The sequence below is a fragment of the Meleagris gallopavo genome, chromosome 4 (genome assembly GCF_905368555.1).
Source record: "Meleagris gallopavo chromosome 4, MGAL_WU_HG_1.1, whole genome shotgun sequence".
Classification (NCBI taxonomy): Eukaryota; Metazoa; Chordata; class Aves; order Galliformes; family Phasianidae; genus Meleagris; species Meleagris gallopavo.
In genome coordinates, this window is record NC_139407.1 from 13722343 (window position 1) to 13749247 (window position 26905).

Sequence of the window (26905 nt, forward strand, 5' to 3'; positions counted from 1 at the left end):
TTCTTCAGACTTCAGTGATCCCAGGAGATCTTTAATTCAATGTTCTATTCAAATGACAGCCAATACTGAATTCAAACCAAATTGCTTGGGCTTTTGTCCAGTCAGGTCTTAGAAATCTCCAAGGATATAGTAGATGTTTGCACTTTGTAGTAGAGGTCTGTCAACCCATATAGATCCTTACCAGTTCAAGACTTAGGAAACAGAGAATACTGTAAGCAGAACCAAAACAGAACTCAATAAATGCAACTGCCTGTGTAATTAGAAATGCGGGATTTCAAAGTTGCATAGATTGCCATAAAGTCAAAAAGAGTTGGTATCAATAGTCATGTCACTTCCTACACTGACTCCTCGATGTATTGCCCGAACATTCTGGACGTAGATTGATATACAAGAAAAGAAAATTTAAATATATATATATATATATATATATATATCAGCATACAGCAATAGTTTAAGTGGATACAGCAAGACCATCAGTAAAGATGTGATAAAAGGATGCTGCAGCAATCACGATGCCAGATGATGAGAGCTGCGATGAGAAGTTTAACTGTGTGGATAGAATAACAATGTCTCAGATTTTCTGCAGGAGCAGTCAGGATGATGGCATGTGCAAGACAACAACAGCAGTTACTCCATGTGTAGAGATGCTATTTTTTGAACCTGTATTGAGACAACATGAAGTAATATTGAAGGAGGAAGCACACCTCTGCACCGGGCTGCTACAAACGTACAGTCAGTTCCTTACTCCTGACCCTATCACTCAGGCACAGCGTCCCCTTCCCACCCCTACAAAGGCAGGGAGAAGGGATGATGGTGCTTCACAGGACAGCACTCGGCCTGGCAGCGCCTTACGGAACTGCGACAGACCTACCACTGGGAGGAGCTGCGGACACACGCGATTCCAAATCCTCGCCTTTCCCCCGTAGAGGTGAACGGGACACTGCTTAGTGCTGTGCACCAACCTGTGCCTTCTTGTCCCTCGCCGCGGCACTTCTCAGCCTCCCAAGTACAACCATACCCAGCCCTGCTGCCTCCTCACACCTCCCGCGCACTCACGTGCTGCGACGCGCCGATGCCGCACCGCAGGAGACGGGCGGGAACGCGGGAGCACCGTCTGCTCAGCAGCGGCCTCTGGCAGACCTGTCACACAGCTGGGGTTCAAAGCCACTTCAGCTTCTTGAAACAGAACTCACTTGGTTTCGAAGATCTGATTTAAATAACCACAGTTCACTATAAACATCAATAGCACTACTCAACGCTGAAGAGAGAAGAGCAGAGCTAGCTTCAGAACACAGTATTTCTAAGTATCTACAGGAATGTTTGCTGGTTTTTCTCCTCCTTCATCAGCTCACTACACAGCACCTTACCAATCAATTTCACTACTGGCATATGACAGAACAAGGAAGAGGCTTGAGAAGAAGTTATGCAAAATATACATATATAAAAAATAAATATATATATTTTTTTTATATCCATAACCAAAGGGTCACAAGATAACTATTCCAAAACTTAATTCCTAATAATTGATGATAAACATCAAAATTATTTTACAAAGTCTCTATTACCCAAGTCACAGTTGACACTGCTTCAGAAAGATCATATACAAGTACAGTACAGTACTTAACTCTCTATGCAACAAAGCTAAGCTGCAAGCAGAAGCAGCCTCTTTGGCTGCAAATTTTTTAGCAGGACTTGAAGAAAATTCATGTGCCATAGACTAAAAGAATGCTTCAAGTTCTATCATGAACAGAAGAATTTTTAAGTGCTAAACTGGTGACAATAAAAAAGTGGGCATAAGATCTGAGTTGCCTATTTTTCAGCTCTTCTGATCCAAAACCCAAACATACTAATAGCTTCATGGTATCCAAAACTATCTTCTCAGCAGTACTAGCATACATCCAAGGGGACAGACAAGAATGGAATGAACTGCTCTAGGATTCTGCTGTCAAGATGACCTAGGATTCAGCTGGAGATGTAGAGCTCAATCCGAGTTACTAGCAATGTCTTTTTCATTTTCTAAAAAGAGGAAGAAATGAGACTGCTGAATAATTCCTGTGGGTTTTCTGAAATTTTAGATCAAAGTGGATGTTAATTACTAGAGAGGATAACAAAGACAAGAAAGGGAACACCGATATACACTTCCCTGATTTCATACGAAACAGTACAAGTGCTAAGTCCCAATTAGGTCCTCAGTTATACACATACAGCCATCAACTCTTCAAATTGAAACTCAAAGGGTTTTTCCAATACAATCCAAATTAATTATTTATGGTTATATAGGTTTAGTTCTACTGAAGTGAACAGAAGTTGGCATGTGCAGGATAAAATGAATTGACTTGTGCAGTTTTACAGTATCATGAAAAACACACGTGCCACAGCAAAAGTATATGCAAAGCTACAGTTAGAATAATTTAAAGATACGTTTACAGAGTAAAATTTAAGCTATAGCAAGTGTGAAAGATTGTTATTTATGTTTTAATCACTAGCTGCCCAAATGAAAAATATAATGAAGGAGTGATGCAAAAAGTATGCCATGAAGTTTGTCCTGTTTGAAAGATGGAAACTATTGAACAGACCTAAAACAAGTTAGAGATGCTGACATGATTAGAACAACTCTGGTAGAATCATTAAGAATAAAACAGCCCATGCATAATCTCTTTACTTGCTCTGTTTCCTATTGAAAGAATTTTCAATAGCCTCCTGATCAATCAGCCAAGAGGAAAAAACTAATCAATTCTATGTACTCTTTAATCAGCTTCACACAGTCAAACAAAACATTAACAGGTGATTAACAAAGCATTTAATTTTGGTCTGGTCTCATCAAGAGGTCACTCAAGATTTGTCTGCAACTACCAATGATATCTTGGCTGCAGATAATTATGTATACGCATATACAATTGAAGTTTTCTCACGGTTTGTTTTTTTTTTAATTTTTATTTTTAAAGAACTGGAGTTAGAAACTTTGAAGGATGCAATCTTCCGTGATTCATTCATGATAATATCAAACAGCATCAACTCAATCAAGCTACTCACACAACAAAATTCCATTTTGCCACTGAAAAGAGCGAAAAGAAGTAAGAGTAAATACAAATACCAAGCCTTGTAAAAGGCCAATACTTGTAAAAGATGCTTTCAGAAACTGTATTGAAGTTACCTTCACTGAGACTAAAGAAAAACCACAGCATAGACTTAGTAATAACTCTGTATAGCAATCTTTTAGCAGATTACACATTGAACTAAGTACGTAAAGCTAGCCGAGGTTATTCTCTATTACTGTTTTAAGGTAGTACTCCCCATACCTATTTTCAAACCACAACTCCCAGATTAATATAAATGCAGATATCTGGGAATAAGCAGCTGAATTCATAGTAATTGCAACCTGTGTTATCAGAAGATACAGGATGCCAAATTTTATACTGAAACTATTAATGAAAATAGCAATCCATTTCCAATATTAAGAAAGGGTTGCTATTTAATTTCATGTTTATTTTGCATAAGATCAAACAATATGATGTCAAAGCACATCTTTAAAAATCTCTGGATTCTTTCAAATTCTTTGATCAGTCAATTTAATCTGTTTACTTACTTTTTACCAGAAGACAGGATAAATTTCACTTTCTAGCAAACAGTGTCTCTGAGGTGAATAAATGTCAAGAAATTCTCCAGTATATTACAGACTCTTATCCAAGACCGAAAGGCACTCTCAGGCAGCAAACATTTTTCTTCATTAATATGGATATGCAGCAAACAGTGAAAGACTCAGATATACTAAGTCTTGACCACTGTACTATACCTATCATTCTTCCGTATACGCATAACCAAATGGATGAAAGACTAGTTACATTTATTTAGATTTACATGACTTCTCACAGATGAGAACTCAACTGACTTTGAAACTTACTCTCAATAAGACGACGCCTTGGGTGCTCATTAATTTGCAAAAAAGCTATACAATGTGCAATACTCTAGTAAACCAAAAGAACTAACACTTTCAGACTAACATCTAAATCTGTGTAGGTGTCAAGATGCGCAGGCAATATTGCTAAATTAACTTGTAAGAGCTTTCATATCTGTAACCATCTAAATATTTTTATGATTTTAGGATTTAAGGAAGAAAATAATGCATCTACTACATTAACCCTCATATTTTAACTGGGTAAAGCACTACCTTTCTAATCCATGCCAGTAATTTCCAATAATTTGAGGTTTCATTATACTCCTTAAAAAAGAAAAAGAAAAAAAAAAAAGATAAAGTCTTGCTAGGATGTAAGTGTAACGCTATGATGTGATGGAAAGTGCAGAAGTACAAGCAAGACTCGCACTTGCCAGAGCAATTTTTGTCTCTCCCTCTCACTTTTGTTCAAGATCACCTAGATGATTACAGCAGTTTTTCTGACTTCTGTTGCCAATTCCAAGCAGACTACACTTCATGGGTTACACTCTGGTGATGTTTACAAACTTCTCTTTGCAGCCCATATATAAGAGTATTTTATAGACAATTTAAGGATTTGATTTTATCACAGGATGGCAGCTGCCCAAGTCAAAGTTTAGGCCTATAATTCAGAGGTCTTCACCTAATCCTGCTCAATACTTCTTTCCAATTCATCTGGCCCATAGGAACGCATGTGAGTATCTGAGCACCAAATGGTTCCTAGACTTGTACATCTACCCCTGAAAGCACAGTACCATTATTCACATCTAAATTGAACTCTGAAAATTAGAGTAAGGCACTAGTTCATTAAACATTAATTCTAACAAGAGAAACCTTCAAGCATTAAAAATTAATGCAGTCTAGTCTGTTTTCTGAAACTAATTTCAGACATAAGAAACAAGTAGCATTCTCAAATCATGAATGAATATTCTCTTACAGAGAGCGATTTACAAAATCCAGACAGGGCATTTAACAATTCTTAGAAGTCAAGCCATCTTCAAAAGAAAGCTAAGCACTAACATTAGTTTTTCTCAAAATGTTGAGCATTTTGAGAAAGGCTTCTCAGAGTTCTCTGTAAGCTGTTTGAAAATCATAGGCAAAGCCATAACATCAGAAGTAAGAAAGGAACCAAAGTTATTGTATCTGACATTTAGACTTAAAAGTTGCAACAGCTCACTTTCCTGAGATTGACTCACATAATTGTACCTTTCAAATCCCAGCATAAACAGCTGTTTGAAGATCCTGCCTTTGGTTTCTATGAAGCACCAACAATTGCAGAAGATGATACGTCAAGGCCTTAGTTTATTTTGACGGAAAGAAATTTGTGCTATTCTGGCAGTTACATATCAGAATGAGAACTTCTAGTGATGCATGTCAGGATACCCTTGGAGGAACCAAACTGTCATGGAACTTTCAGTAAATATTTAATCAATGTCAGTAAGAAAAAAGCAGTTGCCCAGAGACATCATGGATGCCCCATCCATGGAGGAGCTTAAAGCCAGTTTGGATGGGGCCATGAGTACCTGATCTAGTGGCTGGCAGCTCTGCCTGTGGCAGAGGGGTTGGAATATAATGATCCTTGGGGTCCCTTACAACCCAAGCCATTGCATTGTTCTATGAAGAACAGATGCATTCCTCCTTTTTGTTTTGTCATTAAAGATCTGACAATTCACATGCAGAATATGCCATCCCTTCTTCAGCCACAGCTACAAATAGCTCATACGCATTCTTCTCAGTCTGGAGCAACTTCAATTCAAGCACGTTATTATATACGAGTTATGTGGCAACTTCACCACTAGACATATCTACGCAGTGCTTAATTCAGAAGAGCCTTGCAGGTACACATCTGCATGCATTATCAGAAGAGCATTAGCTGTACTGCACTAGAATTGTATACTGGAGCTGACATGGTACCAAAGCTGAAGGGCCACCAACCATTTAGCAAGTGATATTTAATGCAGCACACAGACAAAGTGTACAGATTTAAACAGTTATTCTCGTATTTGCAACAGCTGAAGTATATAGAACAACATTTAGGGGAGGAAAAGTGGATCGTTTGGTTTCTTGGTGTGATATTTTTCCTTGAGAAGCAAGGGAAGAGAAGGAAGGTACTTGTGTATCTCTGTTACTGGGAAACTACAGTGCGCAAGTCTCTCACATGGAAACATGGAAAAACACTAACATGAAGCTATTCAAGAGCTCTATCCTATTTTTACCATAACTATTGCTCACAGCACACTATAAAGACAGTCTTTTTCTTCTCTCTGCTTTCAACCCCTCAAATAAATCCCCTTTATTGGATTATGGATTAATGCAGCAACTATAGCAGTAAGCTGTTTCCATGAGAGTGAAAAAAAAACATAAGATGTGGACCACTAAGCAGAGGAGCTTTTCATTTCAATTCCGTGGGTCTGTCTTGGGTATTTTGTACATTACAGGAAAACATTATATTTCACTAAGAGGGTTTTGAACAATACATACAGGACAGATTTAGCACCTGCTAAAACACTCCCACAAGCATTAAAGTAATTAATGTAACTTCCTGTTTCTATTAAAACATCTCACGTCCAGCAAAATTAATAGCAACTTATTTAAATCACAGCTCCCACTGAACAATGAACACATATTAATGGCAACATTACCTCAAGAAAACCCAAGAAGTTACAGACTGCCTCTTGAATAGAGTGTGCTGAGCTACTGCTCCTGCTTCTTTCCCACAAAGAAATAAACCAATATTATCATCATCATGGACTGTAACCCCCTCCCCAAAACAAAGTAAAGCATGCTCAAGAGCATTGACCCAACTGCGTCAAAAAATTTGCAGATGTGGCTACGTGTTCTTATTTTATAGAAGATGATGCATAGAAAGAGTAATATTATGCTCTTAAATAAAACAGAGAAGTCAGTGGCAGAAGCTAAAAATAGGAAATGTGGATGGAGCATGGCATGATAGCTGGGAGAACTATAACTTCACCCCAAAGCACTGATGAAAAAAAGGCAGCTACATGAGTTAAAAATAACTTAAGATTAGTGAGGGAGTGATGAAGACAGAAGCCGTAAATCAACTGAATAAGCCGAGACTCACTTAAGATAGTACTAGACTCAACTAAGGAATGTCAAGCCATGTTAACATTCTGCACAAATTAAATTCAATTGAGCTTTCTACATCAGCAATTTTGATTGGAACAGTGTTAAAAGCATGGATGCTGTGAAGTTTCAAAAAAAAAAAAAAAACACCTTCACTAGTCAAACTGATGCACCTGAGAAGATCACACACGGAAAACCTCAAGATCTCAAAAAGGCAAAGAACAACTCTTGCCCCTGGGTGGTCAGCAAACTATGATACGAAGAAAGATTTCTCAAGGAAGATGGAAAAATAATACCTGTGATGTATCAATGAGTTAAAGAGTTCATCACATTGCACAAAGCAAATCTCTTCAGCCCACGACAGGTGGCAGAATCCCATAGTTTAAAGATCCATATTTGTCTTCTGAAGGTCTTCTTAGGCTTACCTTGCTAAAAAACAACTACCAAGTTCATCTTGATTCGTACTGTTCCTGCAATGTCCTTTCCCATTCATAGATGTGAAGTCAGTCTAGTGCATAGCCTCCCCTTTACTTCCTTAAGAATGCCTGGTGAACAGAAAGGAGTACCTACATTCTATTGCCTACGTGAGATCCACAGATTTAGCTGACTATACTGGGGAGCAGAGTAAATGTTCACTACAGGATGGTAAAGATACATTAGTAAGCCTTCCCATCTCTTGCTCTGCAGGGCGCAGCACTAATTGATGCAGGGTCACATACAGAAATTTTGGTTCTGATAATAATCTTGAAGGTAATTAGGGGAGAGAATCAGAGTGAAGATACTTCCGCATTTTCCAGTATAAGCTAGTAATATCTAATTATTTTCCATACAGATTCCAAGGTAAAATGCTAAGCCACTACTGGAATTTTTCTTACAATAAGTTTCTACATAATGTTCAAAGATGTTATTAAAGATGTTATTTTATTTTATTCTTCTGAAGAAAGTCTTCTCAGGTATACATCGTTTTGTTATGTAAGACAAGTAAGAAAAGCACTCTCCTTGCAGAAGATTCTGTACTGCATAAAGCTGTTGATATAAAGAAAATAAAGTTACTGAAGAAAGAAGGCACACGTATATGTAGTTACTGGACTAACAAACGTTTATTGACATGGTTATTTAGGAACTTAACACTAATGAAGAAACATATAATGAAAAAGCTAATTACCGCGAAGTTCTGGACAGAACTGCAAATACATTTTGTTTACTTATTTCTAAAATCTTTCAGTGAAAACTGCACCGCTTTCCCTGGACACATCCAACTAGCATCAGTTATGATCACACAAGTTACAAATGGTCCAATCCTCACAGCATCAAACATCATAACCAGTTCCCAACAACAACCTACTCAAACACAAGTTTCTATGTATTAAGAGGAAGGATTAAGTAGTATAATAATTTATAAGACAACCCCTTCCATTCCATTACTTAATACTTGAGACATTTAAGAACTCAAGAATGTGCTGCTAACTGCAGCTTCCGAACTGAATTTCCACGTTGACTGCTCTCATACTATTTTCATAGTACCCATTATACCATCAAAAAGCATGTACGCTTTAATTTGTTCTAAACAGCTCTTCGGGCATAACTTAATTTTCAGCTGCATATGTGGGCGAGCTGAGGTAGAGGACTCGCTGGTAAGTGGTTGCTGTGGAACATCTGTGACTGCCTGCCAGACACAGGTGCTAACAGCCTCTGAAAAGGGAGCTCCTTCAAAATTAGCTCACTCAATTTTATTTTTTTTTTAGGATCACAAAGACAACACCTGTTTTGAAGACATGGAAAACTACTGAGGCATTAAAATGTATAACAAGAGTGGGAAAGCAGAATTGGGTAAGCTGGGAGAAAAGGAAAAAAAAAATATGTAGCCAGAGGGAGATACAGAGATTTCACTGAGAAAAGAATATAAAAAACGTAATAGAGAGCAAAACAAATCTCCTAGCACATGCTAGGACCACAGAAACAAAAATGAAAAATTAGCGAAGTAGTAAACAAGACAGTTAGGAAAGAAGGCACTGCTTGGTGTAGTGGCACTAAAGAATTCTTGTCATTTTCCTCACGGAAAGGGAAAAATGAGAAAAGTTGCCTTGATGTAAAAATATGCAGGTTTCACATAAACAACCTTCTGATGCTACAAGGTTCCAAAGAAAATAAACCTTGAGGAAGTAAAAAGTTACTTCATCTAAATAGCATCAAGGTACAGCAGCTAACCAGAGCATAGCAAGTAATTCCTCTGCAAACAGACTGCGTGAAGCAGTACAAGCACACTCAGTGTGCTTGTTTTTCCTCCATTTCATTCTTAAATTGAAGTTTATAAGGAACAATTGCCTGAAAAACAAAATCTAGATACACTTATGCAAGAACAATTTCTTTGTTTGACATAGTCTTCTCCCAGGTAAACGGTCATAGGGAAAACTTGCTTTCTGGAGAAATTAAGAAGAGATAAGGACATGAATCTGCTCCCTAAAAGTAAGGATTTAAACACCCTATTGTAATACAAATAGAAATCTCTGCAAACTAGGCCCAACACGTCATAAGCACCAAACATAAAACAAGATTCCTACAACAAATCTCCAAGTAGAACCAAAGTGTTAAATAAATCCCAGCGGCTGCTCCTACCAAACCTAGGCACTGCAGTGCAAACCTACAAGCCGGAAAGCATACAAGAACTTGCAAAGAACAATAAATTATTCTTGTAAAGTACATTCATTAAAAAAAAAATTCTTAATCCCTTTAGTCATGATTATAACTTCACGTGTTCCATAATGTAAATACACTCAGCAAACCCATCTGAATCCCCTGCTCCAATCTGAATGCCATTCCGGTTCCAGGAAGACGAGCATCTTCTGCAAGTAAAATGTTTCTAAAACAACCTGGTAAAGTATAAACTAGGGGATGCAGTGCCAACCTGCCTGATTTACCATCTTTCCATTAGCTACGCATCAACTTCAGGAAATGATTGCCTTTAACAGAAGTCTAAAGAACCTAACAAATTTCCTCTGTCTTATCCATACCGCCAAGAAGAAAAAAAGAAACTATCTGTTCACTTAATCAAATTCTTAGGGACTGCTTCAAGGGCTAAGATATGGTCACTTAATCAAAGGCTATGGTTAAGTCATATGTTAAACATTTGATCAAACAAACCAAGCAATCAATATTGGAAAAAAAAAAAAGTCAAAAAAAATTGTTTTTGCAAGCTAACACACCTTCCATTCAGGTTTAAACTAATACCTACTTGATATGCTTCCTTACAGCTACAATAAAAATTCCTTCTTACTTAATATACAAGTCCCATGAAAAACAGCCTTCACAAAGTCAGTCTCAGGTTTTTTGTTTCAGGTGTTTCACTGCAGAGAGCCACCCTGCGAGAAAAAGAACAGCAGAGGTACATTGTCTCTTGTTTTTTGTGTTGCTGAACTCAAGTCAGAAAACTGCTTTCCGATTTTTCCCTGCACACTTCTCTTCTTCACAAAAAACGTTTTATTGTGCTTTAACAGAAGGTCAATGGCTATCACTTCTCTACTCCAGCACAATGGTGAATTGAAACAAGAACCCATAGCTGGTTGGGCCGACAAAGCAACCAGTATGTCTAAGCCAATAAAGCGATTTGTTCATTAAAGCTACTAATAAAGCAACCTTTTGTTAGTCTATGAAACATCAGAAACCTCATAGAATTCATTTAACTATGGTTAAAAAAAAAAAAACCCTCATACTCAGAAGTCCTAGAATCTGTCAACTTGTCCATTTCCTTAAAGTGGTGACACAAAACCCCTCCACTCTAACTTTTCTAAATGCAGTAACAGCAGTGCAAAGCTCCATGCCTTTTTTACAAACGTAAAAGCTTAGGGTCCTTGGTCAAGGGATTCCCCTCTTCCCCCACACCACCAAAACCTCCAAATTTGTAATATTCATGATTTATTTAAAGCTTCCTATGCTATGCTGATAACCTACTGTAATCAACACAAGCATTGTAATTCTGGATTGAAAAACAAGGGACACACTCAGCTTAAATCCGAAGACTCATTTGGATTTCATGAACAGAAGACATGGGAAGCACTTGTGTCCCTGGCTCTCAGTTAAACCAAAGACAAGTTTGAACTTAATTCCTTGGTGCTCAGCAGCTTTTACTGCTCCCAATAACCAGCTGTAACATAACTACAGCCAAACCTTTTCCAAGCAAGACCCTCAATTTGCCATAATAAATTTCGCAATACAGTATCAGCAACCCTTTATGAGAATTTAAGTGAAGCTTCCTTCCTCACTCACATTTTCCAAATTTGCTTCATTAACAATTCAACTCCATTGGTTTGCAATCAGAATCAGGGTCAAAAGAAAAAAAAAAAAAATCAATTTTTCATCCAGTCACCATCAATTACGCAAAACAAAAAATAAGGTAATGAACCCCTATAAACTACAATCCTTAGAATAAATGAAATAAATTTTTTACCAACAGTGAAATATTGCAGCAGTATAAAACGAATGCAGATAATTAAGCAAAACAAGATCCAGAGGGTTAAAAAATGTCTATCCTTTATTAGTCACTCTTAGGGCAGCACAGTGCCTACAGTCCTAGCACCAAGCACCTGTAGGAGCAACCTTAAGTCACTCTTGTGCTATTGTATCTCACCTGCTTCTCTTTGTCATTATGCTCGACAACTACCTGTTATAACATACAGGACTACTTGAGTGAGAACAAATGAGCAAGCTTAAAAGTTTTCATCTTCTGCAATTTCGCAGGGATGAGATTTCAGTTTGTTACTCTGAATGGAGCATTCGAGTTCTCAGCAAAAGTTCTTGTAGCAGAAAGATAATAAAGCATTTGTCCCCACGGAGATGCTTACAATTAGCCAAGGTTCTGTCCTTGGATGTTCAGAAAAAATAATCTCTATTTATAAAATAAGTAAGCATGCTATCTAGAAAAGTGATAACATCCCTCCTCCCTACACTGTGACTCTCCATATCAAGCCACGAGAGTATATCCTTCTTCTGGAATTAAGTGCTTATTCTAACAATAACACTCCAATAGCTTGTGAAACTTCTCAATTAAACAGTTGTCAAACAGCCTGATAAGGCACAGAAATATAACTGATAGCTGAAACTACTAGTCATACAACAAGTTTTGCAGTCCTCCAAGCTGCTGCCAAACAAAACATTCATCAGTAAGCAGTCAAGAAGCCAACAAGTACCATTGTACTTCATAGCAAAAATGAACAGGTGGGTAGTTTTTCTTAATTTTAAAATTTCAACTATTAAATTCTTCACTTAAAGCTTTGCTGGCCTTGAGTCTTCTGGGTGCTACTGCACTGCTGCAGTGTGCTGGTGAAGAGAACAGCAACGCAACACTGACCGCAAAGACAGACTCCAGGAGTTAACACCACACTGTCTTATTCTCTCCTTGAAAATAAATTGACATGATTTCTATAAAGTGATTAAAACTAAGTTTATATATAATGCTGGCTTAATTAAGTTATGAATCCCCATTGTGCTAATTCTCCCAGCCCATGCCTGACAAAGCCTTTCAAAAAAATTTTACACTTATATATTCATCCAGGCTTAAAAAGGTTCATACAAAAATGAGACCTCCATAACATAATGTGCTGCCTGGTATTTGTCATCAATTGCACTTTCCAGCCTGCTAAAGTTTCGAAATTAATCCTCCACTTCATTTCAGTTCTGCTCCCCTAACAGTGCAAAGTCAATGGAATTTATGTTTCTAAGTGACCTAAGCATACTTCAAAGTCCTGCTCTTCAGAAATCAACATCATGCTCTTCCAAACAAATTAATGCAAGCATGAACTAATAAAAAGCTCCTAGTACTTTTCATTAACAGTGAAAAACTGACAATCAGTTTTGTTCCGAGGCAACACAAGTATGTCATTAAGAATTCCACAAACATCTCTAACTCACAACACAACAAACATTTATGGTCGCACTCAGCTTTCCACAGCTATTCCTATGACACAAGTCTACAGTTAAATGACTGCAGGATCAGATCCGACTTCAACTGAACTCCTTTTACCTGTATTTAACAAAATGCTCATGATACAGCCTATGCCAGCGATAAAAAGTTCAACCAGAGTTAAAATTCATCACACGTATCTTCAGATTTGTTCGTTATAGCAATTAGTTATGATGATTAAAAAAATCTAAGCTTATGATTTGAACATCTTTTAAAAATTGCTGTTACAATACAAACCGTTAACATGCTACTAAGATTTCAAGATATAACTTACAAGGGCTGAGCATTTGTTTACTTCTCCTGGTTCAACTGTCTTAAGACTAACATAGAAAATTACTTATTTCAGAATTATCTTGCTGTGTTTTTTTATATACTATAATTCTTATATAACATTATTTCATATACACACACACACATATACACATAATCTATACCATCAAAACACAAAGGAGTTCCTGTGATGTTCTTTACCCAGGAACAGCTACACAGGAATTGCAGTTTCCTTGAAACACAGCCAAGAATCCCTCCTCACTTTGATACCCACCATTTCCAGTTCTTCAGGAAACATCCCCCACAGCTTAAACTTCAGCTCAAGCTGCTGTTCCTAGGACTGATGTCTAGCTTAAAGCACCAGTAAGCAGTGGTCCTTTTCAGCAAGAAAATCAAGCGTGAGAAAATAAACGAAGAAATGCGTCTTTTTGTGGATGTACACTATTTCATAAAAAATGACTTCAGCATAGAAGAATGCACACATAGAAGAATGGTCTCTTCCAGACCAAAGACCAATTTCAAGGGACTATGATAGAGGCAGGAGATACGAAGAACAGAGGATAGGAGCCAAGAGCAACAACTTAATGAAGCTAGCAGGAGGCACACTCAAACTAAAAGCAACTCCCAATGCAGTAGCTAGCACACCTGCAGAATTTGTTGCAGAAGGAAAAAGTGGGCAAGTTCAAAGAAGAGAAAATGTTCAACCTTCTCTGAAGCAACGGAAACCATCCCTTCTCAGAGACGTCCCAAACTGAATGCAGCCCAAGTACAAAAAGTATCAAACACCATAAAAAAGACTTCCCTATGCATCCTCACAGGGATATTTTTGAGATGGTCCACGTATAGAATTGGGGAACTTCTGGGTTCCTATGCAAGGCTAGAAGGAATTTCAGCATGATTCATTATGGAGGGACCTCTCAGCTTACGTTTGTTCTCCATCAACAGCAGCATATCTTGATGCGTTTCTCTCATCTCGATCCAAGACTTCCTAAATCCTAAATTCAAAGGCTAAAATAGCCTACCTGAGCAGACATGTTTTCAAACTGTCAACATTTAACTGCTTGATTTAGGGAGTGGAATAGAGCTCATAAACTTCTCGTTAACACCACATTTAGAGAGAAAAAAAATAAAATATATTTGACATTTTCTCATTTTAAGTGAAGAAAAAGTAATCTGTAAATATTACAAAGATCATATCAACATCTTATTAAAGATATCAAGTATTACAGTGTGAGAAATAAAACAATAAAGCAATAAATAAAACGTTTTAAAGAGACAGTAAATATGATTTAGAGAGAGTTGGGCAAACAAGCCTTTCATCCATTACGAAGCTATCTGAAACTACTCTTTACAGAGTATTGTTGTAAAAGCTACACAGGTTGATATCAAAGAGTGTATAGAACACAGCTTCTGAAAAGCAAACTGTCTTTTTAGGTTAGCAGAACTTCATAACAGCAGTGAACTAAGGAGAAATAATGGGGAAAATGACTTTCAAAAACCCTTCTCAGGTTTTTTTTTGTCAAGTCTCAAAAGGTCATTAAGGAAAACAAATCTCAGTGTTCTGAGTTCAAATCTCAGGGAGAAAAAGTTGGTTTTAAGTAGATGTCAGCAAAGAATCATCCAAAGGAAAAGCACTAAGTGGCCTATTACCTTACAGAAGAGCATTAACAGCAGAAAGCCTGTGTTCTGTACTAAAACTACTTCACTTGCTCATGGTACTGCAAGTATGAAATGGTAAAATGGCAAAAACTTCCAGTCAAAATTATTAACATTAAGTTAAAGAAGTGTAAGGTCTTCAGATAACATAACCTAACTAAATAAAAAGGGTGACGCCAGTAAGCTACTGAGAAGGCATTGCACTCCAGGGTGAACATACTGCTCGCTGACTTGATGAATTTTAGCAAAACACTCAGAAAATGACATGTCCGCTTTGAGAGCCCATTAAAAAGTTCTCCAATAAAAAGGACAAGTTGGATGTAACTGAAAACAGCATCCAAAGTAGGAATTTTGTTACATAGTGCAACGTCAAAAACAGCTCAAAATGCAAATTAATCAAAACAGTTTCAAAGAAAGGTCAAAGTTGAGGAAAGCCAAGAAGCATCACAAAGATCAGATGTGCTAACCCTAAATTAGAGAGGCAACAGAGAAATACAATACAGGAGGAAAAACTACCAACGTGGGACTTCATCTGCAGTTTTGTAACAAACAATTTATTCAACTAAGTTAGAGGGCTAACATTTCCAAAGTAAATTAAGACATTGCTGTGAAATTCATGATTAATACAAGATGCTTCCGTTAAATAGCTGTTTAGACCCCAAAATTTGGTTCAAGAAAGGAAAAAAAAAAAAAAAAAAGAGTCAAACTAAAAACTCAAGAGATTTTTAAAAAGGGATATATCTTACCGAACAACCTAATAAGCCCTAACAACTTGAAGACTGATCTTGAAATATGAACTAAACCAAGTTTTACTGTGAAAACTATTTGGTGGCACTCCAACACCAGTCCAAAAAAGCAATTCTGAAAAGGAGTGAAAGACAAAAGTTAAGTGAATTCCATCAGGAAATCCTGATTCTCTTCTGGAAGTGGCAACTAACAAAGTGGCACGGAAGTTAAACTCTCAATGCTGCCATCAGTACAGTTCTTGAAAGTTGATATTTTTCCTCTTTGTCAGCAGCCAGCACACATACGGATAGCTCTGCTCTAGTCACAGCACACGCAGTGTGTAGCCCAGCTAGCAAGCTGCAAAAAACCTGGCAGGTCATGGGGAGTAGAGCAACATTGAGGCAGCAGGATCTGAACGATCTGCAATGGGCAAGGTCACAGAAGCTATTAGGGCAGCAACAAGAGCTCAGTTATTGCAGGGGAGGAGTACAGCAGAAGACCGAGGACACAGATCCATAGGAAACTGGATTTTAATAGCTCTGCCACTCAGCAATTGGTTTCCCTTGTGTTTTACAGATTTGAATACTAAAATTTCCGCATGCTGCAGCTTTGATCACTGTGTTAAGCGTCACTCTACTGAATAAAAGGATTAGTTTGTTCCGATTGGCAAAGCTGTGATCATGATATGAAGAGAAACTGCAGGAAAAAACACCTTTGAAGATCAAGTGTGCATACTTATTTTTGTAGGTTGAGTTGGAGTAGTAGCTGAAGGTGGTTTTTTTTGTCATGCACATACAGCATGAAACACACAAGACTTCTCCAGATTACTACATGCTTTATAAGCATTGATAGCTACTTCAATTTGGCTTTCTGCTAAAAGGGGCAATGCCACTCTACCCTTGCACAAAGGCTAGAAGTCCAGCAGCAGTAGCATTCACATTGGCTGCTGCATTTGACAAGTGCACAGCATAAACCACAGAAGCCAGCAAGGGGTGGGGGCAGCCCAGATCTGCCCTTTTGGTTGCAGCACACCTTCCGCACCCACTTCAGCAGATCAAACCACAGATGTGAGGTTTCAGGACACAACACAGGGAACCCAGTAGCGAGCCAGTGCCCAGCAGGGTCCCACCAGCTGCATCCCATGCTAGCTCCAGCACGCATCCCATATCACACTATCAGTCTTAAGTTCCTTTCTCACTTCATCTTGCACTGCTGGTTTTCTACCATTTTAGTTTCTTGAATTGAATCACCGAAAGTTCAGATTAAATCCAGGACTGAGAGGATGATGGTAGGAGAAGCTTTTGGGAACCATCCTTTCCAACAGCAACCGATCAGGTTAAATACAGTGTGTCGTGACAGCCCCTGTAAAGGACAAATGAACCTAACACCTCAGGACTCCCCAACCTTTGTATGGCTGGGAAAAATATTATGAAGAGGAAATGGTTCCAATTGTAATTTTTCTCTGTTTTAGACTTCACCAGGTCATGCCTCATGTTAGCAATTAATTTTGTTCCCACCACACCGCAATGTAAACAAACAACAGGAGCAAGAAGGATCCAAACCTTAACATTTCTTTTGTGCCACCAAGCAAGCCTTTGTTTTTCCAGTCTTTCCCAGCACCCTTCTGAAAGGTTCCCACAGCCGGTGTAAACAACACGCCAGATGAGCTGTATGACTGTGCCTACCTCCTACATCGCCTGCTCACAACCGCAGCATGCAGTCCCCCAGCCTACAGCCACACAGCCACCCCCGCCCTTCACACAAGAACCCCTGCCTGTGCTCCTGAGTCAGTCGAGTGCTACCCAGTGCTCCTGCAAGGCACAGCCCAGCGTCAGCAGTGCGTGAGCTGAAGTTTGACCCTCCGTGCTATTTCAAGATCAGCCCACTTCTTTTCTGCCGCATATCGGGAATTACTCGGTTCCAAAATAGCTGGGTATAACAGCATTCAAAGGACAAATAACAAAACAGTTTACAAGACTTACCATGGCAATAAGCTATAAAGCTAGGAATTCAACACAAAAACTGAAAAGAAACAGAACATCCTGAGAACAAAGAACCGTGAATGTCAGAGTTGCTTTGCTACAGCCAGCCATGTCTAAGAATCACTCCAGTTTTAGCACTGTCTCAGGTACGTAAAACTAAGCTAAAAATCTATGTAGGCCAAGAGCTGCCACTACAAAGCTAACTGATGTGGTTAATGCAAACACTTCTGCATTCCAAGTTAGAAAAGACCAAGTAAAAAACACCAAGTTCAGACAGCTGCCTATTACAGGACCCACATAAGCTCACTCCCAACTAAGACAGTCTTAGTAGAATCTGCTTCACATACATATTCATTTTCCTGTAGACACAACGTGAAAGCACAGTTCAAATTTCAGCTGCGTAGCTACAAGGCCTGCGTGTTGTTGCCATGTTTTGTGAACAAGCTGCAGCAGCAGTCCCGTCTGTCACACAGTTGGCAATGGAAGTCCTGCCAGCTGGGAATCGAGCACGGAGTTGTGGTGCAGCTCCTAACCAGACCTGAGGGGGCACTGTCACAACTTGCCACCACAGACAGCATAGCAAACGCGCTGTGACAGCAGAGGCCTAACTGCACCCTTCTACCAAAGGTTTGTCACACAGCTAAGTACTCGTCATCTTATTGGGTACACAGAATAGCTTAAACACACAGCAGGTCACCAGTCGGGGGCAGGAGGTGAAGAAAAGCATCACAGGCTAAATCACTGTCTCTGGGGTGACTGCAATGCACACTGAGATAGGCTAAAAGCAATTACCAAACAGGGTGCCCCAACCAAAATGATTACTTTAAATTCCATCTTGCTAGATTACCCAATAAGGCCTGCTATCTAGGTACCTGGACAACGGCACTGTTGATGTCATAAGCTTACTGGCAGAAAAAAAACCAACACAGTGACTTTGCCTTACGATGACTAAAGGATGCCCTTGTGATATATAAGAACTGTTATAATTGCACTCTGCAGTAAAGAAGGAAGATCCCTGTCATATCAGTCAACCACCCACTCCACAGGGACACCTCAGATCTCAAGATATATTCATCAGTCCTGGCAATAACAGAAGAAATTGCCATGGCTAAACTATGTTCCAAGCTACTTAAACAAGGTTATCTCCTGGTTCTCAGTTTCACAGCCCAATTGCACTGCGTGGAAGCCCAGATGATCTCTTGCTTTGAGTATCGCTGCATGAATTAAAATAACAAAGTGCAAACGCTAAGTAGGCATACCTGGCAAACTGCACGTTTACTGACCATCTGATTCCAGCTCAGGCCACAGGTAACACCAAATTGTCAAGTTACAGCATTTGATGAGGCAAGGATGTAGGCATCAGATCTTCCACAGAGACTGAAAACTTTGCCAAGCTACATGGGACCACACTTACCACAAAAGATTAGTAAATTATTTTCAGAAAGACCAGAATCCAAAGGCGTAGGTTTGGTTATCACAATTAAGTAGCTATAATCTTGAACACTGAAGAAATTATTCTAAAAAAAAAAAAAAAAAAAAAAAGCACAGCTTTTATTAGGTGGTGATAAAGTCAACAACAGCACGGGTTGATGGAAATGCTAGGTTTTACATTACTGGAATAGCTAGTGAGAGACTCCTCAAGCATGAACAACGCCACAATGCTGAAAGGCTTGCACTCGCCAGGGAACACACTGAGCTGCTTACTTTCCTAAAAAGGGAAGCTGGAAAAAAGCTCGAAACCTTTTCTTCCTCATTGGCGTCAGCTTGTGGTGTTTTGGGTTTATCACTCATTCAGTAAGGCAAGCAGCTTGTCCTGAAGTAGCCTGTTCACTTCTGAAAGCACTGCAACTGCTTTCACTCCTGCAGATATATAAGGATATGCATTCTATCTTACAGAGCTTTTCATTTTACATAGAAAAGAACATCTTTTCACATGCCGTTTGCAATGAGGCAGAATCCCTAATGAGTATAAGCAGATCCTGTACGCTACTGCAGACGTAAATGTCATGTTTCATCTTAAAGAAAACATGATAAAAATTTATCCTGCAAAATGTGTGCTTCTAGAATATTCACTGGTGTCCACGAGAACCCAGAGCCAAGGCATCCAATAAGGACATTCTTCCAGTCAAAGAGGACAGAATTAAGTAGTTACTGTCAACAACACACACCTTGGCTTTGCAGTTCCTGTCCTTCTGAAGTTCAAAGTAAAAGCCACAACCCACAACAACACAAAACTAAGCTGACTAATCTTAGCTGCGTTAACGAGTTTGGGGATATTTCATTCCCTTTAAAGTGTACTCTCAGTACTCCTCGTGCAGTTGGCTCACTATCATCTATTTCAAATCTCAGCTAATCCCAATAAGAGGAACACACAAGAGAAGTTCCCAGTAACTTGTATGGCTGCAAGATCTCCTCCCACGTTTCCAGTTACCCAGAGCAACATTTCCCCTCTCAGCACTTCCCTCAGAGAGAGGCATCAACACTGGACCACAAAGCCAGGGAACGAGAATGTAGTAAAAAGCTTAACAATAACCCTATAATGATTGCAGATATCTAATTTTCAAGGAGGATCCACACATAAAAACAGGAACCAAGACTGAATCAAGAACCCAGGATACTGCAGTGCCCACGGCCATATAAGCACGCAGGATTCATTGCCAAAGACTGACAAGGAGTTCAGAGGACACAATCCTAATTCCTCATCCCATCCTCATCCCTGCTCCAACTCTCCCCTCTCCAGGGTGCTCTTACAGGTTCCCAGAGCTCTCAACTCCACCTCTAGGCTGCTCTCACTCCCTGGTGAGGGGATGGGTGTTGTACGTATAAACTGTTGCTTCAGCAGCAGGCCATGCCCTCAGAGGATGAGGGGGTGAGAAGAAAGACCTGTGTCTCCAAAAAATACTTGCTCAAGCACTCATAGTTCTAATCCATACTACTGAAATGTTTTCAAGAAAGAAAGCACTTGAAAACAATCTTTTGATCATTTTCAGTTGCCCAATCTCTGAACAGAAGGCTTTACTCAATCTCAGCTGCCTTAGAGCTGTCCCTTTCTATAAACAGCTACCCAATTTCAAGCCAATAACAAAATAAATTCACCCTAGGCCAGACTGGCCATCCACCACCTATTACTATCAGAGTTAACGAGGCTTCCCTCATATCATGGGGGCTACAAAGCAGCCTTATGAGACCAATCAGAAACAGATCTAACAATTTCTGAAAGAAATAAAAATACTTCTTTTTTTTTTTTTTAATCACCATAATAATATATTTGGGTTAATAAATCTGACAAGCACTTCTAAAGTTTTCCAAGACAAAAGTAGAAATTGCCTTGTGCGTTCTTCTTTTTCAAAGAGAATTACAAAAGCTGAGGTCAAGTGAACTGCATTGCAAAATGCAGCATACTGGTATAACTCCAAAGTTAGAGGCAAAACTGGCAATAGCGCATACAGATAGAACATCCCACATCTCTCCATTCTAGTACCCTACTTGCAGTTGATCAAGATAACTCAACAAATTTTGCTGGCTGGGACAGCAATGACCACCACTGACCATCTTGGAGTGACCCAGAAGGGGGTGGAACAACTGTTGGAGAGCAAACCTGCTCCCACAGGTAACCTGCAACTGAACATTTACTGCTGAAATCACATCAGTATTCTGCCAGTGAAAAAGCACACATGCAAAATCCTCATCTTTCAATGAGAAGCCAACCACCACAGCTCACAATGCAAACATTATCTGAGCTAAACATGTTTGTTTTGAACAATAAGTAGTATTTCACATCTCCTCTTACTAGCTGAGCTGTGGTGCTGCGCTCTCTAGCTGACGGTAACATCTTGAACATCTTGAAGCAGAGAAGAAGATAACCTGCTTGTATCTTAAGACATGATATAGAAAAATACATTGTTTCACCCTTGTAAAAATGCAGGCAACTGTTTCTCAGAGCACCAAGTAGATAAAGTGAAGAGCTACTACAGAATCAAAAGCTGTCTTTTTTGCAAAGGCGAGCAGCCTAGAAAGGAGATCATGTACTTTTCATCACAGCGAGCACAAACCAGAGTGAACTCAGAAATCCTTTTTATTCTGATACTGCTTAATTTTGAAGCACGTGGCCCTGTAACCTCAATTATAGTATATACGCCTATTTTTCCAAATTTGAATCATTTCAGTTGAGCTCTCAAAAGATATCCACTATTTCAAAGGTAAGGGAGAAGGGTGAGGGGGATTGGGATTTTTTAAGCATAAACTTCAGGGATATGGGCTGCGAGTGGGAGTGCTTACTTACATAAACTATATCTGCTCTTCCCTCCAAACCCAATTCACACCAGAGCAAGCCACCACGGGAGGCTGGATGCCCAGAACGAAGCAGCCAAAGCCACAAGGGGACAGGCACAGGCAGGGTGCCCTGGGAAAGCAGCCAGCTGCACACGCTGCTGCTCACACAAGGGTGACCGCAGGGCAGCGAGCCCAGCCAGCCTCTGGTTTAAGCCAGCACAGCTTCCAGAAGCACCAGTGGTTGTGCCACCAAACCACAAGACCATGAATTTTGTTAACAATCAGATAACTTCTGAACTTTCACGGGTATGAGCCCTCATCAAACAAATATCTCAAGTGTCTGCTATCACAGCTCTGTAGAAGCGATCCCAGTAAGCAGCCTCAGTCTATCCTGCGACCACGAGGAATGTGTTAGTGCAGACCCACCCCTCAGTGTCTGCAAATAACTACAGTACTTTCTATCACTTAAGAGAATTTGCAGGAGAGATTACAAGCATTTCATATTATCTCTCTCAAGAATTACCCGATACACACAACTGCCATCTGAGAAAGCTGGAGCAGCTCTGCTTCAGCTCTTTCGTCTTAACAGCCCTTTTATTTCAAATGCGATGCATGTATACTCAGTCAGCGTGGCTGCATTCTTAAGAGGAAAAGCAAAAAGATTAAACACATTTGCTAAGAGCAGCCTGAACTTCGCACAGACTACATGACTAACGCTGACTACAAGATGCTTGGTTTCCTTAAAGAGACAGAACTTGGTTCAATGACATCACCAGGCCTAAACCACCGCACACATTCCTCTCCTGACAGCTCAGAAAAGAAATCCCACTGAAGTTCTTCAAAGCAGTGCCTTCACACGCAGTGGGAAGAAGCAAAATTGATCTGACAGTCAGTCTGAAGACATAAATGACTTCTTTCTCTAAAGCTCCTCTAAAAGCTGATACAGGTGGAACTCACACACCTTCTGATAAAGGAATGTCTCCGCTATCAAACAGACGCCTGTGTAGTAGTAAAAGATTGTTCAGCTTGAACAAAGGACTTGCTCTGATTAGATGTAAACTGGAAAAGGAAAAATTACTTAAACCCTGAAAAATATCATTTTAGTAGAATAAGACCATATATTCTCTTGAGATATATATGTGCCTGGGGCTGCCAACAGACAGAACGGGGCTGTTATTAGAAACAGGATGGTGGAGCGGGAAAGGACAAATTTAAGTCTGAAACCAGGAAGTGACATAAAAGCAAATGCAATCACCATAACGGAGTAGGGGAAGATGCGGAGCCTTTTGACTCCTGTGGGCATAAAACAAACAAAAGCAGCGACCATCCCTTCAGCACCTTCAGTGCTCAATTCCCTTCAGTGACTAGAAAGAAAACTCCTTTCTTGAACTCTGGCTCCCGGAGCAATAAAAAAAAAAAAAGCAAAAGTTCATCTAAATGGAGACTTAGGTTCCCCATCCACACACAGGCGCACACCTCTTTAAGACTACAGTGACAACAAGGAGCTTAGGTCTAAGAGATATTTGTCTAAAATAGACTCTTCCCATCTGCCAGAAAGTTTTGTCTCAAAAAGAAGCAGACACACAAGTGAGGCACTGCCTACCTTTGCATTCCCTTCTGCTTCCCAGGCTGTTGAGAGAAACCAGGGCCAGTAGCAAACACAAAGCGAGCAATTTGGTCAGAACTGGCTTCTGCACCTGTGTCTGAACACTGCCTGAGCAAACGAACAGCACCTGAGCTGCTCTCCCATTACGTGAAACAGTGGTGTATGAGAGTAAACACAGGAGTAACATAACTCAGCACTGATGGACAGAACTTTCTTTCAGAGTGAAAAACAAGTGTTATTTTCTCCACTGAAGCACAGGACACTCCACTACAACAATTAGGATTTTGTTTCTTTTTTTTTTATTATTGTTTTGGAACTTCTTTTTGATTGTTTGCTCAGAGCAAAGTTATAGTCTGCAAAAATGCAAAAAGAAAATTAGAATTAAAAAGGAAAAACCCACGAAAACCATCCCCATACACAACGGGATGGCCCCAGAAGCTGTTCCCCAGCCTCGCTGGCAAACCTGGCAGAGCAGCAGAAGCACTTGTTGGTGCTTTGTGAAAAACTTCTCCACTTTTGGCTTTAAAAGCACACGAGAACGCAGGACGCAAAGCCAGCCCCCGGCCGGCGCCTCCCCGTGCGGCTCTCGGCGCGGCACCCCACACAAGCTGGCCAAACGCGGGGCGGCGGGGCACGGCACGCAGCAGGACCCCCTCCCGCGCACACGAGGCGGGCCCACCGCGGGGCCCGGCCCCGCTCCCGCCGGCCGCGCTCTTTGTTCGGCGCCCCGCGCCGCGCCGCCGGACACAAAGAGCGGCGGTGCGGTGCGGTGCCCCCCGCCCCCTCTCCCCGGTACTCACTTGTTGGGACGGGCTCCGGCGGGCTGTCCTTCGGCTACCTCCGTGCGCGCCCAGCCGCCCGCCCGCCCGGCGGCAGGGAGAGGGCCGGCTGCCGCCCCCCGCCCCGGGGCTGCCGGCGCCGCGGGGCCCCGGGCGGCTTCGCGGGGGCGGCAGCGTCCAGCCCCGCTGCGGCGGGGCGCTGCTAGGGCCGGGCCCCGGGCTGGCTGGGCGGCGGCGCCGCCCCTCCTCACATGGGGCCGCCGCCCCTCGCTGCCCCCCGGGCCGGGCGCTCCGCCGCCGCCGCGGCCGGCCGGGAGGCGAATGGCTGGGACCGCCGCCGGCCCGCTCCCCCTCTCATGCACTCCGGGCCCGGCTGCAGCGGCGGGGGGGCCGCTAGAGGCCCAGCCGGGCGGCGGGGCGCGGCGCCGCGGCCGCTGCGATCTGCCGCATGTGGGGGCGGCGCGGGGGGGCGCCCCGAGGTCCGCTCCTCGCGGCGGCAGCGGCGAGAGGGGGCGGGGAGGGCGGGCGGGCGGGCGAGAGAGAGAGCGAGCGAACGAGCGAGCAGCGCGGCGGCGCGCGCGGATGACAGCCGTATCCCGGCAACACGCTCCGCCCTCTCCCCGTGGCGGCGCGGGGCGATGACGCGGGCGGAGGGCAAGGTGGAGCCGAGCAGGTAGCTCCGCGGCGGCACGGTTCAGCCCGGGACAAGGAGGCGGTGCCGCGCCGGGCGGGAGGGCCGATGGCGGCTGCGCGCGGGATGGCCACGCCCCTTCCCGCCGCGCTGGGCGGAGCGACGGGGAGTTCGGCGCGCGGTGGGCGGAGAGAGCGCGAAGCTCTTGCCCGCGCGCACGTGCGCGTGCTCCCGCCCCGCCGCCGGGGAGGGCCGCGCGTTGGCGCTGCTATGGCGACGGCCCGAAGGTCGCTGAGGCGCCGTCGCGGGACGTGGGTTCGCGCGTCTGGGTGCTGCCCAGCGTGCCGCTCGGCGGGAAGCTGCACCTCTGTAACGTGACCGAGCGTATGTCCGCCCCGTCGGGATGCGGGGCGGTCAGGTGCAGCCCTCCCAAGCACGCCGTGCTGGTATTAGGTTCCTGTGGCTGCTCGCCCGCCCCCCGAGCGGTCTCCCCTTCGCCGGAGGCCCCGGCTGAAGGCGGCTGCGGAGAGGAACAGCTCACCCGTCCTCAGCAGCGCCTTCTGCTGCTCGAGGCTCCGTGACAGCTATGGGTGCTCCCAGTGTTTCCCACCGAGTTCTCATCAGGGCAATGCTTGCACGTGCCCCTAAATCTAAATCTCCTAAATCTCGAAACAAAATAGCAATGACGGCAGTGTCTGACATCTGTGACACAGTGGTCGTTATATGGGACCTTAACGAGTTCACTTAGTATGTGTTAAGGAAGTTAGCAAAAAATAAAAGCATTTAATAACTAACTACTACTCAAGCGTGTGAGGTTGCCACGCACCAGAAAAGCTCACAGCATGTGGGGGAGGGAGGGAGAAAGCATCACTTGGTCATGTTGTTATCCTAAAAGTAGAGCAAAATCCATATGGGCTGTGTTACTCACCTCTGGCATTCCCTGCTCTCTGCGTGCTGATGTGTGCCATGTCAGCCTGTCCCCAGGGTTGTGCGGGCAGCCGCTGCTCTGCCCTCTGAGCCAGCCAGGCCAGAGGCCATCTCACCACGCTAAATGGCTTCCAATTGCCAGCTATCTTCTTCCCATCTGCTCCTCCACTTCAGCAGCTGCTTCTGACTCCCCGTCATCTTGTGCTGGATGTTTCTTTATCCCTTGCCATAACCTTGTTTACCTGATTTTTCTCTTCCTGTGTATTACAAACAGATGGCTGAGCTTATCTGAGTCTCCAAACTCCTCTCTCATGTTCTTTTTTCCTCCTCGTTTTAAAGCTGTTACCAGTCACGCTAGCGCTGGTCTCAGTGCTGACTTTGGGCGCGGTGCCAAGGATGGGATGCTGGCAGAATTTCAATCTGCAGAGCAGGGGAGTGAGAGCCGTGGCATCTCAAGAGCGGCTCAAGCGAGAGGCAGTGCTTCGTGATCAGCAAAGGTGTTAGCTGCTGCTAGCACCAGGAACGTCTGCTGTTTTGGGCCCCTCGCTGTAAGAGAAACATCAAGGTCTTGGAGCGTGTCCAGAGGAGGGCAGCAAAACTGTGAAGGGTCTGGAGCACAAGTCTTATGAGGAGCAGCCAAGGGAACTGTGACTATTTGGTCTGAAGAAGAGGAATTTCAAGGGAGACCTCATCACCCTCTGTAACTACCTGAAAGGAGGTTGTGGTGAGGTGGGATTCAACATCTTCTCCCGGGTATCAGTGATAGGGTGAGAGAGAACAGCCTAAAGTTCGAGTTGGATATTAAGAAAAATTTCTTCTCAGAAGGAGTGGTGAGGCACTGGAACAGGCTGCCCAGGGAGGTGATGGAGTTACCAGCCCTGGAGGCATACAAGAACCACGTGGATGTGGCACTGAGGGAGGTGGTCAGTGGGTACTGTGGTGGTGGGCTGATGTTTGGGCTAGGTGAACTTAAAGCTCTTTTCCAACCCTAATGATTCTGTGATTCTTGCCTCTGTCACAAAGCCTCACTTGTTCTCCTGGATTTGTTGCAGTGTTCTCCTTCTGCCCTTCAAATAACTCCT

At 42.2% G+C, this 26905-nt stretch overlaps 1 protein-coding gene across 1 annotated transcript in view; it reads right to left on the minus strand.

The window, feature by feature from the left end:
* Positions 1–24814, minus strand: part of FBXW7 (F-box and WD repeat domain containing 7) — a 162052-nt gene extending 137238 nt beyond the window's left edge. Inside the window, exon 1 of the mRNA XM_085222212.1 lies at positions 24287–24814. The gene's annotated coding sequence lies outside the window, so the exon portion shown is untranslated. The remainder of the gene's footprint in view (positions 1–24286) is intronic.
* Positions 24815–26905: the final 2091 nt, after the last annotated feature.